This window comes from Strix uralensis, chromosome 5, assembly GCF_047716275.1.
Source record: "Strix uralensis isolate ZFMK-TIS-50842 chromosome 5, bStrUra1, whole genome shotgun sequence".
NCBI classification, from domain to species: domain Eukaryota; kingdom Metazoa; phylum Chordata; class Aves; order Strigiformes; family Strigidae; genus Strix; species Strix uralensis.
Genome location: NC_133976.1, coordinates 41,666,962 through 41,687,308, shown reverse-complemented (window position 1 = coordinate 41,687,308; position 20,347 = coordinate 41,666,962).

Here is a 20,347-nt window from a genome sequence, read left to right as displayed (position 1 = left end):
AGTCCTGTTTGGTGGCAGGCGCCAGACGCTGCTCAAAGAAATTGGCATTGCTGTCCATTCGTGCTGGAGGTGGCAGTAAAAGTGACAAGAACATCAGTCTCACTAAACTGAAATGCCCTGTCCTGGGAGCTTGTCACTTGGCACAAATTTCAAAATCAGAGAAATGCTTCTACCCTAAATAACACTGGGATCAAACTCAGAAAGGGAGGCAAGGAGAGGTTATTTCATATTATGGAAGCTTCTCTTTTAGGCTAGCTCTTCCCAAGAGTGACAAATAACTTCACAGTTTCTGTGGTTTGACAACATGCCCGTTGCCTGGCCCCAGAACTGCCACACCATCTTTCAGTTCCACCTTGCTTCCCTCCTCCAAGGACTCAAGAGTTTTCCAATGTGTCATAAAATCAGTCTTGGCTCTTCTGAATTAGTTAGGACACAACATATTTAAATTAAATAAGTCTTCCAATAATGTATTTCAAACACTTCTAATTGAACACTGCAATGAGTAAAAATGGTTGGAAGGAGTGACAGAGATCTACTTGGGGAATTTCTCTTGCAAAAGAAATAAATAGAAGGTTGTTAGATACTTTTGCACTGCATAATCAGTTTGTACTGTTAGTATCCCCAGACAGTGACATGTGTATAGAGGGTGCTGCAGTTGGGATCATTACTCCTCGCTAGCAACAGCTGCAGTAGCATCTTTCTGACACCAGTTTTGTGCAAGAGACCCAGAGGAAAGAACAGCGGTAGATTATAAAATTGCTGTAAGTATAAAGTCCCTGTCCTCTCCCCAGAGTCTGACCTCCACAAGCAAAAGCTCCCTCCCCAGGCCCTGAAGGCGCAGTTAATAAACTTCAAGTCTCTGCCCTGCCAGTGAGTGAGGAACCTAGATCCTACCCCAACTCTAAGGACCATCCACAGATTTTTCATCAATCATTGGGTAAAACACAGAAACAGCCAGCGGGCAGAACGACGAGGTGCTGCCAGCAGTGAATCCCCAGCAGTCCTTTCTCTTCCCCACACATCTCCCTCCTGCCCTGGGGAGTAACAGCCCTGCTGCTCCCTCCTTATTTCAGTACCAGTTTTGATCCTCCTCCTCCCTTGGGCTCTCTCCTGTGCCCTCCATGGGAAGGTCTCTCTGCTATCGTACCCCCTGGTGCTGGGCTCCTCCGGGAGCAGAAGGAGGCTCTCACGATGAACATGTTCATCTTGAGTCCATAGGAAAAGTATCCATATGCTGTAGCACAGCCTGAGATTTCAAAGCAGAAGCTCTTTCTGCATCAGAGTTGAAGCAACGCTTCAGAGCTTTTTGTGGTGCAAGATCCCCTACTAACTGGAAAGTGCAGAATGGGTAGGAGCTGGGTCCAAGTTTTTCACCAACATGCAGTAAAACAAAACCTCCGCAAAAATATTCCAGATCTATGATGTCATTTACCTACATTTGAAAACTACTCCCACTTCATGGCATTTGAACCACGTCTGTCTTCATAACAGAGACTTCCCACCTTCCACATCAATTCATTTAATTCTTTAGTGTTCTGGTGTCAGTAAGGACATTGTTTAAAACTGTTATGAAACACATCAGTAAAACATATGCCAATTACATAAATTTATATGAATGCAGTGGAACTCAAAGCTGTGTCATTACATTAATACTATTGAAAATACATATGTATATGTATATGTATATGTATAGATGTGTGTGTGTGAGTAGCTATACTGATACAGTAAGTGTATGTGTGAAATCCAGCCTACTGCTGTCAATAGCAAAATTCACTGTGGATCCAAAATTATATAGAACTTCATCTTATATATAATAAACAGATTTACAGGTATTCTAGCTGAGATTTTGAAGACCACCAGGAGGATTTGGCATCCATTTCCATATGCAACTTCAAAAGTCTTTGCTTTGCTTTGCTTTGCTTTGAATATTTGTGTCTGTGTAGTCAACTGCATTAATCGGTTGTCATATACAACTGCAGGTTGCTGTCAAATTATTGTTTATTAGATGCAAATAATTGCATGTGAACATTTGTATGAACTTTATTTATGAACATGTTTTCCCAAGAAATACACCTGTGTATGCAAATGTACATATCTCATCCTGCCAATTCAGTCCTTATCTTGTACCTGCTATTTAGTCCCTCAAAAAAAGCCACAAAAAACAAACAAACAAACAAAAAAGAATTAAAAAGCTTTTCCCCAGACTTCCCCTGGAGCAATATCCAAAATATACTGTTGGTTTTATCCCTGATGAAATCTTGAAATAAAACAAGCAAACCCCTCAGATGAACTCCCCAGGCCTGAGCAGATTTAGTTTAATTTGCCACAGTCCTTTGCAGAGCTGCTGTTCCAGGGAAAGCAGCAGGTCTTGATCTTGGGCTTTAACAGATGGCCCCAACAATATGACAGTAATAGCATCTGACATGTGTTGTTTCGATGATCTCTCTAACTCTCGGAGAAGTATGCAAGCGTTACATACCATGTGCTGCTTCAGATTGTTATTTTTGGCATGCTTCTGCTGGCATATGTTATGATGAACCATTCACAACATATCTACATTTCCATCATAAAATAAAGGGGAAATAAGAGAGTAGGTCCATAAGCCTATCATTTAACCCTGTTCCCTAGGTAACATTTTCTTTGCATATGGGTCAGCTCCACAGAAACCAAAACCCAAACTGCACTTTGAGGGATTAGCTGTATTGCAGGAAGTGGAGTCCTGGGGATGGCAGAGAGACAAGTTGATGGAAATATTTATGGCCCGGCTCTCAGAGTGTTTCACAGTGACACATAATCAGAGTTTTCTACAATTCGCATTAAATGGTGGCAATCTACAATCTGAATGGCACCTGGTGATTAGGGAGCTGTGAGGAGGGAATCAGAAGGGACTGAGTGGCCCACGGAGGTGGAGCTTTCCTGCTAATTGCAGGGGTAGTGAACACGTCCCCTGTCAAGCCCAGAGGACTTTCTTAAGGAACTTGTGATTTTACTCACTGCCAGGTTTAACAAAATAGGATTTCAGGCAGTGAAACGCTTTCAACTGCAAGCAGCAAAATCTAGCTAAAGCAGAAACATCAATGATTTTCACTGAGTGCAAGTCATTGAAATGTCTTAGCATCATAAACTACTCTTGATTGCTTTTTTCACAAACGAGCTGCTGCCAAATAGAGGACAGACGGCAACAGGGAAACCCATCTCGGCTGCTTTCCTCCTCAATTTGCAGTTACACCCCCTACCATTTTTCCCCTTTAAAGCTTATCTAGCTCCTCATAAAATTATTTATTGTTATTGCTATCTGGGTTGTTTATTCAGTCGATGAAGGACAGGCTCCGGCAGCCCTCCCTTCCCTGCCGCTCCAGGCCCTTACCTCTCCTTGACTTCAGCCAATGCTGCCATTTCCTCTGGCTTGGCTCAGCCTCGCTCAAAGGCCTGTGCCTTTTTAACCACCTCTTCTCCAAAGAAGCAGGGACTCCTTTTAGTGCATCTGAAGGGGCTCTGAAGCTGAGAGGTGTGAAAAAGCTACAGCACAGAGAGGTGAAAAAAATCATGGAGTTTGGTTGTTAGGTTTAAAAGAAGAAAGACAAATATTTTGCAGCATAGCCTTGAATTTTCCTCTATGTGAAGAGGAATGATGCGTGCATTTGTAACAAAGGTACCAAAGCTTGAGCACACAAAGCTACAGTATCAGCACCAGAAGCATTAGAGATATGTCAGGAGTCATAGCTCCCAAAGGTGGCCACTTCTCTCTCATTCTGGCTATAGATCATGAGAGGGTCTTAGAAAAAATGGAAACTAAAAATGGTGAGGCCCATTCAAGTGACATGGAGAAGAGCGTCTGATTGCAGTGTATTGAAACCCCACTGGGAAAAGGCAAGGGGAAAAGCAGGGAAGAGAGGGGAAGGGGAGGTCTCCAAAAGCATCTGAGCAGGGAAAGAGCCACTGTGATGGAGGCAAGGCCAAATGCAGACTGGTGCTCTTTGGATACAGGGCAGACAGAATAAGACTTGACTCTCCATGGGTCACTGGGGTGCCAATGCCAACATCTCCAGTTAAGGGCACTCGGGACATTTACACATGCTCACTCACACCACTCTCCATGATGGCTCAGATTACTACAGCGGGAAGAGTGGGACAAGGCAGAAGGACAAGAGGCAACCAGCCTGCTTTGCAGGAGGGGCAATCTCAGCTGGCTTTGGGGAAAGATTTCCACCTTTGGCAGCAGTGCAACACACAAAGGGGCTGCTCTCAGGAGAGGTTGCAACAGGTGAGCTGGCCAGAACTCCAGCTCCCATTTGCTCTGCAGTCACCAGAGGGGCTCAATCTATCACCAACATGCAGAGGATGGCTGATGCCTTCTTCCTTTCTGTACCATTGCTCTTCTTTCCTGTGCTTTTCCTTCCTGTGTGTCCCAGCATGCCCCTTCCAAACCTTCAGATAAAACACTCAGCAATAAAGCAAGTGGCACTGACATTGAGTGAAACCAAGGAGTATGAAGCTGGCACTTCACTGAGATGAATGGGGTGGAAAGGTTCATGCTTTTCTGTTAAGGCTGTCTGCAGCCTCAGACAGACAACATTACATTAATTAGACTGTGGGAAGATTTTCTTGGCAAACAAAATGGTTAGAAATTCACTTGTTTTAACAGAAGCTTAGATTTGGTACTCTACGATGCAGTCACGCCAGTCTTGTTAACTCATCAAATAGCCGAGTCTTGGACACAAGGAAGTTATTTTACATGCAATTATAGACAAAAACTGGAATTTCTCCCTAAGCAAAAGGGATTTTTCCAAACAGCTCCAATCCATGCTCTTGTCTGTATAGTACAGTACTCATTTAAGAGCAGTTCTAGTCTGAGGATTATCTTTACAGAAAATAGCACAATCGGACTCCATATTTACAATTTTTCCAGAGACTTCCAGATCCACTCATCTTGGTAAAAGTAAAAAGAACATAAATTCTTTTTCCCAGACTACCTGTCCTCCAAATTCAGCCTGGAACCTAAAATTTGTTTTTCCACTCAGAAAGCATCAGTAATAAGGTTCTAAACCATAGTCAGGAGTTTTAACCATGTCAGTCATTGCTGGGGTGCCCCCAGGGTATGCAAGAAGACTACAGTCAGCCTGTAGGTCCTTTCTGTATGGTCACAAGCACATACGTGTGGTCCCGCTGCCACTGCACCTGCCTGCTGCCGCGCGCCTATTAGCACACATGGTGTCTGGCATAGGTAGCGTCATAGAGATTTTTTCCCTCACCCTCAAAATAACAGGTTACCCCTTCCTCCTTCATTCCTAGCTGGTCACAAGGTGGGCTCACCCAGATGTGAAACTGCTAATACCTCCATGAAACAACATGCAGAATTCACTTTTTTTTTTTTTTAATCAGGGTAAGATAGTTTTCATGATAATTCAAATCCCCACCGTACCTCTGGGAGGAATATTCACCCTAAGCAGTGGTAGCTAAGCTAAAGGAAAAGAAGTAAAACCAAAGTAACTATGTCCTAACATCAGGCTTCATCTTGCCCCCTCTAGTTATTAATGCACAGAGCCAGAGTTCTTGGCAGAGATGGACTATGCATCAGTGGCTGGGATGTTCCGCCCAGAAGAGAGGTGCTGGGCTCTCTTCTTTCAGACAGAAGACCTCTTACAGCTTTGGTCAGTTTTGCTTCTAGCTCACTACTGTATTTTGGGAGAGGAGAGAGGAGACTTTTCCTGTCTGTGTTTTAAAGGGCAAAGATCACACACTCCTAATTTTGTGAAATTATTTCTCTTGGTTCCAGTGGCGCCCACCAACTTCATGACTTTCAGGAGACTTGCTCAGGGAAATACCCAATTGGAAATCACAGTCAGACCTAGGCAGACACCTAGTCCTGACAATGGTACTTCTGGGTCTTTACAAAGATTTAGGCACTGAGAAATGCCAGAGTCAAACTTTGTGGTGCTTAAGGAATTCAAATACTTCTAGGGCATAAGCAGGAAAGGAGCTGGCATTTTCCGTGCTTCTCGACTTAGGTGTCTACACTTTGCCTAAACTACACTTTCACACCCTGTATTTTGGCATTGATGCCAAAATTCAGGAAAAGACCTGCTGAAGACACAGATATTCTCCTACCAACTGGCTACTGCTTTGATTAACATCTACATGAACAGAAAATTGACAGCCTGATGTCATGTCTGATGTCATTGTTGGTGACATTAATGTTGGCAGTAAATGATCCTGTAATGAGACTGATACTTTATTCAGTGCCTGGTGAAAGCGAAAGAACTGGCAAGATTAGGCTGGTGGAAGATGAAAATGTTACTGGGAGAAGCAATCAAGGAACATTATAAATAACCTTTGGATAGATGGAGCATTACTTTGGTTTGCAACCCAAAGGTCTGGTTAGATGCCCAGCCAGCACCTGACAATCATGTAGCTGCATTAGCTGGCACGGGGCTCTCTCAAATCCAGCTGGTCAGGAGCTTGCAAAACTACTGTCCATTACATTTATTATCTCCTGATTATTCTACTTACAACACGCTTTCCTCAGGGAGTCCCCTGGAGCGCCTGGATGAGCTGCTGCACAATCACCAAATGCAGCAGTTGTACTGTGGAGGCTCCGACTGTAAGCACACGCCTTGGGCACTCAAGAATCTGCACTGGCAAGCTGTTAGTTTTCACCTATAATTACCAAAATGGCTTGGGATCTGCCTGTCTGTGAGACACTTCTCTCCCCAGGTGATCAGGCTGTCACAGTGGCACTCAGTGGATGCACTCAAGCTGTCGCCTTGCCAATTTAAGAAAGAGCAGGACCTGCTTGCAATGATTTTGCTGAAGAGGGCTTCAAGCTTTGAGATGTTTTCCCTTAGCTTGAACAGAAAGGTAAAATTCCCTGGAATCTCTTGACTTTTACAAGTACCTCATAAAATCTAATAAAGCTTTTGCAGTGATGATAGCAGTGGTAAAGAGGAGACATGCAATCAGTATTTGTGAGTTGGGCATTGTTTATCTGCATTTCACTACTCAGCACTTAGTCTGTAAACAAAAAGGGCACCACTGGATTATGCATCCAAATCAGTAAAAATGAAAGACTGTATCTTTTTTGAGAACTTTAAGGAGAGTGGAGGAGGAAGGGAACACAGGTCACTGACAGAAACAAATAAAATTGATGGTAAGACTTGCACTGGCAAAGAGATTTTACATTTCGGAGTGGGACATGAGAGCCCTCCACATTTTCATTAACAAAAGAACTCACAACCTACCATTTCCAAACAATGTATTCACAGTGTTCAGATCAAACACCCAAACTATCAACACTGCGGGAACAAAAAAGGTAGCTTGAGCTTAATTTGGTTCATTTTTTTCCTTTGTAAAGCACCACACATCTTAGCCTGATATTCGTTTCGCCTACAACTCTCTACCTGATTTACATTCACATGCCAATATACCTGTTATCAAATTTGCTCACACCTTTTCCTTGTAGACCCCAAGAGCTTAGCATAGAAAGTTAATGTTGGTAGTTTAATGCCTTGGGAGGGAGAATTAAAAGCTGTTCTCTTGACATCAAATTAACCCCAGCTTGTTTGAATATAAAGTATATAGCAAGGGGTGAGTCCTTTGATCCTTATCAGACAGATGAAATATGCTCACATGTACAGAGATTGAGATTAGCATGAATTTACATAAAACTGTGTGAACAATAGAGGCCTGTGTGGAAGAGTGGGCTGTATGAGGGAATACAAGTTCACACACCACCCATGGGCAATCACTATTCAGTAGGAATGGTCACGTATCTTCCGCATGATGGACGAACAGCAGATTAACTGACAGTGTTTTGACACTAACTCTGGAACAGATCTTTGAAATTAGGTGAAGTCTAGGTAATGGAGTCAAAGAGATTGAGGATATGAGTTTATTGGCTCCAGATAATAATTTTCTCAGTTTTTACCCCACTCATAAAGCCATATCCTTGGTGTGTGTCCTGCTTCACCACCTCCAGAAGTTCAGAAGAATGAGGACCCATCTGTGGCTCTCTGGAAGCTCCCCTAATCCAAGAGATTTCTAACACCCTCAGAGCAGGGCAAAGTGACCTGGCCTTTAGACTTTGGGCTTTGACACCCAAAGCGCTAAGAAAATTCTTCTGATCTTAGTCCACAGTGTGAGGATCTTCACAGGATTTCTTTGCTGAGCTGTAGGTGCTGTTAGACTCTTAAAGATGCAGCTCACTCAGGAATAAACCAGCATCAGACTTAAAAACTAAATGAGCTACAAGTTACTGTCTTCTTTTGCAAAATTGCATTCCTCCATGCAAAAGTTTGGTTTACTTTACATGCTTAAATTTGCTTTAGCCCATTTATGGGCCACAGAAGAAATCTTACTCTGCCAGGAACAGAGCTTACTAGTTAACAATCAGTGACTAATGTCTCAAGCAAAGGCATGGAAGATGGTCATAGAAGAAAACATTAAGCAGAGAGCATTGTGGATCCTACCACAAAAACAAGATGCAATCTGCAACATTATCCACATTTGGCTTAGAAAGAGATGGCAGCTTCTGATGGCACCATTATTACAGTGTATCAGCAGCATTTGTGAAATGTCCTGCTCACAGTGTCTCAGCATCGTTGAAGCTGGAAGTGATGCCTGGAGATTGTCTAGTCCTACCCCCAGCCCAGAGCAGGATCAACCAGAGCAAGATGCTCAGGGCTGGGTGCTGTTGGGTTTTGAGTGCCTCTAAGGACTCCACAAACTTTCAGGACAACCCACGTAAGTGTTGATCACCCTCACAGTAAAGATATTTTTCTTCTGTTCACATTCCATTTCCTGGACTGTTACACTCGCCCCGTGCTGCACTTTGCTCCACCATGTGCAGCACTGGCTGGTCCAGCCCTCAGTGTCCTGCTGTGCCCCTGCCCTGTGCGGGGCCTCCCAGCTCCCCAAGATGGGCTTCTCTCCTCCTCCTCCTCCCTCCAGGACTGGTGACAGCCAGACACCAGAGCAGGGCTGTCACCTCGATGTGGTCAGTGAGTGCTGTGAGATACCCTGTGCTGGACTACGAGGGCATCCACATGAGGGAGGAGAGGAGAAGGAAGTCCTGGTGCCACCCTGTGCTATGGCACCTACCATGGGTGTAAAAACTGGCCTCTCCTTACCCCTCCTGACTGACCAGAACAGACAGGGAGCAGGAACTAAAATGCCACCCATCCTTTGCAGGGGTATGGCTGTATTTGATGGTTTCACAATACCGCAGTACAGCCCATGGCTCTGCCTTCTCATGCTCCCGCACACGCTTCAGCCCTTGGATGTCACTTGGGCAAATATTTTCCTGGCCTTGTCCCGAGCAAGTGACTGATCTCAAGGGACTCCCACTGGGAGAGCCCCCTGGACACAGCCCTAGGACATGAACCACTCATCAGCGGTTCCCTTGGGTTAATTACTCACCTTTAACATAGCAGTGGCAATTTTTTCAGAATTATATAAACAATGCCTGTCTCCTTATCTATTGAAGTTCCAAACTAGCCCCTCATCACCATACTTTCTGGTCTGTAATCACAACATTATTAATGGTTATCCATCCTCTGTGAAGTAAAGTAATCTTGACTACACCAGTTAATCAATACTTGGACAAATGAACTGAGGTTTTCCCTGGGCTAGGACAAGTAATTGTAATTATGTGATGTGATCAGCTGGTGAAGTACGGTTACTAACACATGCATCTGGCAGAGAAGTGAAATATTAAATATCTATCAAAATACTCTGGTTTCACAGAGGCAGTATTTCTTTAAGTCTAGTTAAGCACATGTCAGAAACCATTAACTTTAGCTAATCAGTTATCACCCTTCTAAGGAATGACAAGCCAGAGTCTAGTGGACTGACTATTGAGACCCCTTGCTGGCACCATTGTCCATCTGTCCATGCGAACACTGAGAAGAAGGCACTGCATCCACAGGAAGGTCACAGGGCATCAAAGGGAAAAGCCTCAGAAGGCAGAGTGAATATGGACCAAAGAAAACAGCAATTTCCTACAAGTCTTGAACTTTTTGAGGCATCTGGTAGTCAATATGGATTAGTTACGTTTGCTCTGTTTTCTGCATGAGAACCACATGTGCAACTTCACAGAACTCTGGGCAGCAATTACGACATAGGAGACTGTGGAAAAATCTGCTCAGAAAATAATCTGGCCTCTGTTTAATTTACACATACATACAAACATACGCACACCAAAAAACTGTATTGCCTAACTGAGGAGCCACACACAAGATTAATTAGGGCAAACAGTAATTTAAACACAGAAGGGAATGAGGGCAATATAATATCAGTTTTCTTGTTTGCATTTACCTTCTAGGAAGACTAGAATAGGTTAGTTTTCTTTTGGGGCTCTACAGATCCCAGTACTGGGAAATGCCCAACAGTGAAGGGCATGTGCAGGCTGCAAGCGCTTAAGCAAATGTGTGAAAGTAGATGCACTGTCTGTCATCTCACCACAAAACGTTTTTCAGGAATCTGCAAGAAATAAAGGTCCTTTCTGCAGTAGCAAAGATGAAGCCATCTTCTGAAAGGGAAACACTAGTCATCTTTCATCATGCTGTAGCACTGCAGGCAACTGAAAATAAGGTTACAAGAGGGAATCACAGGGAACAAATGCTGTGTACAACAACTTCTGGGGTGAGAGCGCCAGCGAAGCTGGAAGTGGAGCAGGCACTCTCTTGAACTTGGTGGTGCTGGAGAGGGAAGGTTTCTGTTAAAACCACTTGCTTACCAACAGAGGAAAAACACTTTTTTTTTTTTTTTTTTTGTGGTTTCTTTCCCTTACGCTATGCCCAGTAGAAAGCAGAAACTCAGGAATTTAAGGGAATCCAGAGAAATCTGTTGTAGCTCCTTAGTCACAGCAACATCTTTGTACAAATTCTGCCCAGACTTACTTTAAGACAGCCCTTGGGCTGCCATGATCTATACTCCTTAGCTCAAAGAGTTACCAAAGTGCCAAGGACCATCACAGCATGGTAACTCTTCAGGCAGATTCCTCCTGCTCCTCCAGATATGTGATTTATTCCAGAGCTAAACAAAATGAAAGGTTTCACTTAGATTCAGACACTGCACTGCCAAGATTTGCGTGGAACTTGCTAAGGTCAGAAAGATACAGGATGAGAGCCATCCAGCTGACTGAAGACACCTAGAAATGCTACATTTGCAGTAACTACTCAAGGTTAACTTTATAGAGAAAAGCACTCACAGATTACATTTCGTAACGTCCTGAAGTAAACACCTCATAGGACAAATTCACCCCTGTTGCCCTGTATTCACTCCTGCAAACCAAAAGGAACCCTGCATTTCTCCATTTTACAGGGAGTGGATTCATTGTACCACTGCAAATTGCAGCCATGAAGCCAGCACTGCTGGCTTGCCCAGCAAACCCAGGCCTGGTGTACTGCTTCCAGAAAGGGCAGCAGTAAAATCACCCAGAGACTCAGGAGACATTTAACCAGGCACTTCTATCCCAGTGTCATTGAAGGAGGTAGCCCTGTGTGCTGATTTTGATTTTGAACTGAGGATTCTCCTCCTGTGCATGGACAGAGCTACTGATAGCTTGGGATTTGTAAGAAAATAACAAGAAATGACATTTTTTCCTTAATATGCTAAGATTAGGTAACTCCAACTCTTCTGCTATTGATAATCTTAAATCTCTCTCCCCTACCAAAGTCATGCAAGCTGTTTTTTTCTAACTTCTGTCCCTTTTCCATTGTATCTATAGGAAAAAGACAGATACTCTACTATGCAGAGTTCCCCCTTGGGTGTCCAGGAACAATGTGCAAAATGGGTGCTATGAAATTCATGCTCTTCAGTTGCTCTGAATCCACTGGTGTCATTCCCAGCAAGGCAGGTGCCCTTTGCTGCCTGCCCTACCTCCTCAGCAAGATCGTAGATTTCAGCACCCACATTGACTGCTGCTGCTGCCATCAATTTAAGTGGCTCTCAGACTAAAAGCATTTTTAGCATCAACTTTATACTCCTTGTTTATGGTAAGCATAAGGGGTAGACTCAGATTCTCCCGTGAAGTCACAGTCTCATCACCATCTAGCAGAAGGGACTGCAACAAGTAATTGCTGCTACTGACTTCTAATTTTCTTATATTTTAGCCATGTAATTTGAAATAAGACTCCTAAATCCTCAACTATACAGGATATTACCCTTATTAATAGCTTTCATATCTATCCACTCAGTGGATAAGGAACTGTCTGGATGGTCACACTCAAAAAGTTGCGGTCAACGGCTCAATGTCCAAGTGGAGAGCAGTGATGAGTGGTGTTCCTCAGGGGTTGGTATTGGGACTGCTGCTGTTTAACATCTTTGTTGGTGACATGGACAGTGGGATTGAGTGCACCCTCAGCAAGTTTGCCGATGACACCAAGCTGTGTGGTGCGGTCGACGCACTGGAGGGAAGGGATGCCATCCAGAGGTACCTGGACAGGCTTGAAAGGTGGGCCTGTGCACATGGGTCAAGGCAATCCCAAGCACAAATACAGGCTGGGTGATGAGCGGATTGAGAGCAGCCCTGCAGAGAAGGACTTGGGGGTATTAGTGGATGGAAAACTGAATGTGAGCCAGCAATGTGTGCTCGCAGCCCAAAAAGCCAACCATATCCTGGGCTGCATCGAGAGAAGTGTGGCCAGCAGGTCGAGGCGGGTGATTCTCCCCCTCTACTCTGCTCTCGTGAGACCTCAGTAGGAGTACTGTGTTCAGCTCTGGGGCCCCCAACATAAGGACATAGACCTACTCAAGCGGATCCAGAGGAGGCCACAAAGATGATCGGGGATCTGGAGCACCTCCCTTATGAGGACAGGCTGAGAGAGTTGGGGTTGTTCAGCCTGGAGAAGAGAAGGCTCTGGGGAGACCTTATAGCAACCTTCCAGTACTTAAAGGGGGCCTACAGAAAAGATGGAGAGGGATTCCTTATCAGTGAGTGTACTGATAAGGCAAGGGGTAACAGTTTTCAACTGAAAGAGGGTAGATTTAGATTAGGTATAAGGAAGAAGTTCTTTACTGGGGGTGGCCAGACACTGAACAGGTTGCCCAGAGAAGCTGTGGATGCCTCCTCCCTGGAAGCGTTCAAGGCCAGGTTGGACAGAGCTTTTGATTACCCTGATCTAGTGGAAGGTGTCCCTGCCCATGGCAGGGGGGTTGGATGGTCTTTAAGGTCCCTTCCAACCCAAACCATTCTATGATTCTATGATCTTTAGAGCCATCGCCATCTTTCACCCAACCCACTGACTCTTACTGGATTTTAAAAGCTCTACTGGGATTGTGTCCAGAATCTCCTTCCAAATAGCCCTGATAAGCATTAATGTATCATAAATAGTCAATATTAACAAACAACTAATTACACTCTTCTGGAAAGCTGTTCCTAGATTTTCCCTCATGCAAACATTCTGATCCCATGAGCAAGAAATGTATGCAGTCAGGGCTGGCTCAAAAACATTTCCAGATTAAAACCTGAAACTCCTAATAGTCCAAGTGATTTCTATTCTCAATAAAACTGGGGTTAAAGGCAGAAAAATGTCATCCTGTCTTGTAAAGCCGCTTAGCACATTTACCAAACGCCTCTGGGAGAAGCATCCCATTTTCACCAGAGCTTTATGTGGCCAATTCAGCTGTAACAGTTCTGGCTACTTTACTATCGACAATTTGACAAGTGGACTCAAACATAAAACGTTTTGTGATTTCCTTTCACAAACCTGGATGGGGAAAACATTAAATAGAAATTGAAAACTGAGTTCCATTGGCATTCTTCTTTTGGACCTATTTTCCCAGGGAATTTAACTTCATTTTTAGAGGAGTGTTCCAACAGACCGCTGGAAAGATAACACTTGCTTCATTTCCCTTCCCTCCAGCCTTAAACAACCAGGATTTATACAGTTATTTTTATTCTTTTCAGATACTGCAGCCTTGCCTGTTTATAAAATGTAAGAGGTAGACAGATAATTGTACTATTTCACTAGTAAACAGGGAGCTGAATATGAAACTGAGCTCAGAATTGGAAACCCTGTCAGAGTGTTGGTGAATCATAGTATGAAACAAATTGTTCACTTTCTGTTCAGTCCATTAGCTACAAGGATGGAAAGAATTGCTCTCAACGCATAATGCTGCAATTTCCTATATTCACTTAGCACTTCCCCTTTCCCTTCTGCAAATCAGAGGCATTACATTTGAGATTTAATTCACTCCCTCTAACCACGTTTTCATTCCCAACTCTGACAAACCAAGCTATCACTCAGTGAAAATGCAACAGCTTTTACATAGCATTCATGAATACAGTGCTCTTCCTCTCCTTTGGAAACAAGGTAATGGGAGCAAAACAGAGAATGATATAGCGGCCCCTGGGCCTATCTTGCTGCAGACAGCCCCCCTTTTGATTCTCCTGAGCTTTTTGGGAGATGGTGTATCAAAACTGAATTCATATGAACCCCATGTTGTTTTTATGCCAGATTTTGTGCTGACATTGTGATGAGAAAATCAATACTTGCCTACAGGTACCACACTGTTGTTCATGCCCTTTCCTTGTGTTTGTAAGTTTGGGGAAGCTGTTGACATTCTTAAAAGTCCCCAGGTGTTAGGCTTCCTAAGCAAGCTATTTAAAGCAATTCTGCCTCTGAAATGGGGCAAGGAAGATTACATTCGTACAACTGAGAGCCCTGACTATCCCGGAGGGCTTCACTCCAGCAGTGAGGCTGGGCTTACCATCCCCAGCAGAACCATGCTGCATTCACCCTCAGACCTGCACGAGGCTGCCTACCTCTGCATGGCAATGTCCTGTGGGGCAACAGCCCTGGGTGTGCACAGCAGTGAGAGTTCACGCAGACCTTCAGATCCACCTTTCACTTTTACTGGCCTCAGAGAAGAGGTGGGCTACACTAGACAGCCAAGAACAACCACCTGCACAGCTTCTGCAGGATGACTGCAATGGGAGAGAGGCCTGGAAAGGATGACTGTGTTGTCTACGCCTGGTACCTACAGGGATGGTGCTGGTGTGCCTCTGTTGTGCTTTTTTGTCAAGCAGAAGCCAGGTATGAGAAGAAAAAGATTTGAAAGGACAGCTATAAAATACAATTCTTGGCACTTTTTACCCTTTCTTTAGTGCCCTTCCTGCACATATAGCAGCACACGTTAATTGATCCCGCTACACAGCCACCCACAGACAAAGCCTGAGGAGTTGCTCTGTAAAAACAAGTCACAGAGGACAAACAGTGGCCATTTGAGGCCACAGAAGCCACTAAGAGAGGGAGCTCTTCTCTGGGACTCAGGTGGCTTCGTAACTTTGGCCCATGTCAATTAGCATGGGCCAAGAGTCTTCCCTTGGATGCATGAACTATGCAGAGCAACACTGAGAGGAAGCAACCAGATCTCAGAAAAGATCAGACTTCATAGCCTCTGCATCTTCTGCACACTGCATTTTTATTCTGGAGATAACATTGCAAAAGAGGCTTTTAAAAAGTGCCTGCAAATGAAATAAGGAACAGGCCTTGCGTGCCTGACTTACGGCTTTAGCTCCTGCTCCAGCAGACACAGATCCATCTCAGAAAACAGTGGCTGAATTGAGACCTGAAGGTGAAATGTAGCCTTTCAGTTCAGCAACTATGAAATCTATTTTGAGCTACTTCTAATTGAACTGATTGTCACTGGCACTAAAATGTCTCTTGGAACACATGCTGGTTTTGCAGCAGTTGAGATTTTGACTCCCTGGTTCCCATCAGATGTGAGACACTTGCTTTCTCACTTTACCTGCAAGTGATCTATCAGGGATAATCATTAAAAAGGAATTCAAACAAACTGGTCCTCCAGACAAATTTTGCTAGAGTGGCAAATCCACTGTGTGCATAACCTTAAACTCATTTACCATTAACTGGCCTTATTCACATCTCTGAGGTTAGCAATTCATGACAGGGAAGGATGGTGAGAGAGGGTAGCATTTTATGTGTACCCATCATTGTCAAGCCCTGGAAAATGACAGCATCACATCTTCAGCATTACTCTACTTTCATGTAAAGAAGCAAGACTGGGTAGGGAGATTGGTGGCAACAAGAAAAGCTCAAGGCAGAAAGTGCAAAGAACATCAACCATTCCACAATTAACATATCTCTTTATAATCCTTATGGAAAAATAAAATAGTAACACATTTCAAAAGGTGTTTTTCAAAAGAGATAGAAAAAAACCTGATTTAATAGGAAATAAAAGTGATTTTATTTGTGCCATGCTGGTCTCAAATCACCCACTTTCTCTCCTGTGGGGAAGCAGGGCTGTTTGGCTCTGGAGTGCTTTATTGCCGCTCTGTTCTCAGAATTGTGTTCACGCTGGAGCTCGTGCCGAAGCCAGTGATGTAGGCGTATTTGGGTTGTGTTTCAGGTCATGTGCCAGTTTAACACAGACTGAAATCTACCTCCTGCTGTTTTGGAAACTCAACTCCTCCTCCAAAGGTGGAGTGTGGCAACAGCAGCTTCTTCTCCATTATTTTTCCCCGACATTTGAAATTTCTGACTACATTAAAAAAATGTCCACCTGAATATCCATCACCCACTTGCATTTTAAAGTATGTGACTATGTAACCCATTTCACACTTATTCCACCTGAATAGTCCACTCCAGGCCAAATCCCAAAAAGATGCCAGCACTTATTTTTAGTCTTGTCTTAACATCTCAGCTGTCAGCAAAGAAATATGAATGCTTACTCTAAGGTGCTGGAGGGCCTTCTTAAAGTAAATGTAATTGTGGCAAAATGTTTTGAATAGACATCACTGAATTCTGATTATTTTGTTTTTACTTACGTTTTTTCTAGGACCAGATACAAAATGAAACAACAGAGGTTTCATGGAGTATTTCAGCTGAAGAGGTCATTATTTAGCCTCTGAGCTCAGTTAAGTCACAGGAAATTGCCAATAAGGACGCCAAGGACATGTCTACAGCCTTCACTGTGTCAACTGGAAGGACTCATTACTGATACATATTTGCTAGTATAACCAGAACCTCTCTCTTAGCACCATGTCTCAAATGTACTTCGAAGTCCAGAAGAGGAATCTTGTCACTGTTGTCCTATTCTTCACTAAGAAGGAAAGAATTTGTCTGCAAAACATCTCAGAGTTGGACTGACTGGTAGCACAGAGCATAGCCATTATATAACAATACCAGAATTACTCCCTTTGTAAATTATTTGGAAATTATAATAGTTCCTACTGAGATGGAAGGGAAGCTGCCGTATTTCTAAAGAGGCGTAGACTGTCCTGCTGAAACAAGAAGAGAAGTTTCCAGGTTGGGGTGGAAAGCCAATTTCCTGAATGGAAGAGCATTGCATTGATCCTTATGTGGCCCTTAATGTGACACCACACTGAGCAGCAGGTGTGGTCCCCAAGTTCCCTGGCCAGCTACATCAGGGGCTTGAACCAAAGCTCCCTTCTGGACTACACCAATTGGTTTCTTTCCCTTGGAAACCAGGGAAGCTAGGGAGAACAGGCTGCTCTGTGCCCAGATTTCACCAAGACACAAGGTTGATGCGTGGCTCGACCACTCAGGCTCAGGAACTTGGAAGAGCTCCAGGTTCTTCAGATTGTTCAAGGGAGCTACAGTCTTCCTGACAGCCCAAATGCAGGCACAGATAGGATGAAATATACATTTCTATTTTGTTTATAAAGTTGAGCAGCTTTAAACCTTGTTTACAGAAAGGACAAACACTGGTTGCTCACTATCAGTCTTCTGCCTCTGGGTGGCTGTAACTAGCAGGTAACTCACACAAGCTCTCGCAAATGGCCTATGAACTTAAAACAGAGCACCACAGTCAGCTAAATTTAGGGCTACGATCTGACTATGGATCCTATTCATTCTCTAAGGGAAGACAGAAAGATGAAGAACCATTCTTTAGAACCGGTCAAAGACTGAAGGAGGAGGCAGAGGTGCAGGTGATGTACAAATGCTCTGCAGTGGTGGCTGTTGACCATTACTGCTTTTGTGAGCCAGCTGGAGCCCTTTTATGAGCAGGCTGAGGCCTTTTCCAGGCAGTTGCTCCAGGAGACTCCAGCCTCTCCCCTGGTTTCAATACAGGACCAACTGTGCTAATACCACTCCTGAGAAATAGCAGCTAACTTGTTCTCTTAAAAAATGACGGAGGTTCTGCTCTCTCCCTAGGCAATCTGTCCCCCATGTTTCACTGTTACATAACTTAATGCTCCTTTCCTGCAATTTAAGTCCATTAGTTCTTAAGGGCGGAGAACAGTTTGTCCCTTCCATTTTGCAGCTATTTCTATGTGTTTGAAAAAGGTTATCACATCTCCCCTCAGTCTCCTCTACTCCAAACTAAGCAATCCCAGCTTCCCAGTTCATCACACAGAAGCCAGGCTGCTGCTGGCTGGTGATAGCTTTCAGTAACTGCTGACTGGGCTGGATTTGTACCAGCAGCCTGTAGGTGAAAGCCTTCAGCAGCTTTAGCTCTCTGAGCCAGGCTGTCCTCTCAAAGACGTGAAACTTTCTTCTGTAATCCATTACTGCGTATCAGTAAATATACATTACAGTACAGCAAATTTCTGGAATTTTCTCCATCACATTTGAATATCAGAAGAAGAAAGGAAAAGACACCTTATTTCGTGAAAGTGTACTGAAAGACTAAACTTAGAACAGGCTTCTAAACATGTCTAGAAGAGTAGAGGGGAGAAAGCAATATATAGTGTTAACACCTTCCCCACTCCATCCCCTCTACCTAACAAATGAAATGAAATGCATGAACCATGTCTTGGTTTGCAAATGAAACCTGGTATTTGTATTTGCTGCAATGTCTCAGTGTTGTTTTTCATTTTAGACTTTGCATGGTAGTAAACAGTGCAATGCTTTACATTCATTAAGCTCAGGCCCATTTACTGTGTGCAGGCAAAGCAAGTACATATATCTCAGACCCATAAAGCATCAGTTCAGAATTACACAGGAAATAAATGAGCGTAAACCAGAAGTCCAATTCCCAGAGTCCAGCTCACTAAAGCTAAACAAGCACCTTAGATAAATATGGCCTATTTTAAATGAAACGTTAGTGTAATTTGATAACTGTCAATAATTCCCTCATTATGCCTAAATGAGCTTGTCATCCAAGGAGATTGCCGCATGGCTGATCTTAATTTGCTAATAAAAACCGCAGAGAAGAATTTCAACTAAGCTGGAACTATTTGATTCATAAAAGTGCAATAGTGCACTTTTTAAAGTGTTCCTTCCCAGTCCTGGCTCCTGACTGGCTGAAGCCCACAGCCAGTTTGCTCTGCAGCCTGTAAGAAGGCAGCTTTGCTATGTAAGAACAATGAGCAATTGTCTCTCTAAATCACTATTATTCTGTAGCCCATTATATTTAATTTATTTTTAATCATGTTGTATAATAGAAATAAAATCATTGGATTAAGCATATATCTAGCAGCAGGAGCCCATTATCCTTTGACAATGTTCTGTTTCATTGACATTATATCTTCATTGTAGACAGTTTCCTTGCCATCATTAGTCCTAAAATGACTATTGGATTTCAAGGGTTTCTCCCTAATCCATAATAAGATTTACTTGCTAACAGCACAAAACAAAACAAAGATATGCTTCTATTGTTTTACTGCTGTGGAATTCTTATTTTAAGCTATTCATAAAAGTCAAGAATAAATCCAGATATTATAAGTATTTGAAGTTTTCCTGTGTAATTCTGATTCAAGGGAAAGCCTCAGTAACTTTGTAAGCTTTGGATCTTTGTTACTCATTGTGGCTTTATTTTACTTAGGCAGGCAATACTTTGTCAGTTCTTGAACTGAGTAAGATCTACTATTCCTTGCACAACTGATTCAGACCAGTTAAAGTAAATCTCACTACAGTCCATTTTCTCCAGAAAGGGCTACAAGGGGTTCATCAGATTCCATGGGAAGAAAGAGGGAGAAACTTCCATGCCAAGGTTGCCAGCAATCCCTCTGTGATCAGTGCTAGCTAATGGAGTCAGCACTAACGTTGGGAAGTTAAAAACTCCTCCGGCATGCTGATCCCCATGGGATAATTCAACAGCTCTTCATTTGAACCAATGGCAGTCACAGTTAAATCTAAAACTAGATTTTTCCACACCCTATTAACAGCAGCATTAGAACGTAGCTGGGACCATCCAGAGGAAAGAGCGTTTTCTGTTATCTCATAGTTATCTTTGAGGAGGTGGCAGATTTCCCTGTGAAAATTATCTTTACAGACTGCCTCTTATTTAAGGATAAACTGGTACTATCAAGTGGTGCTCTTTTTATGCTGAATTGCTGCAACACTTACAAGTATCTGCATGACTCTTTCAGCTGGGAGAGCAGCTTCAATAGATACCTATTTTCCATACAGGTAGACAA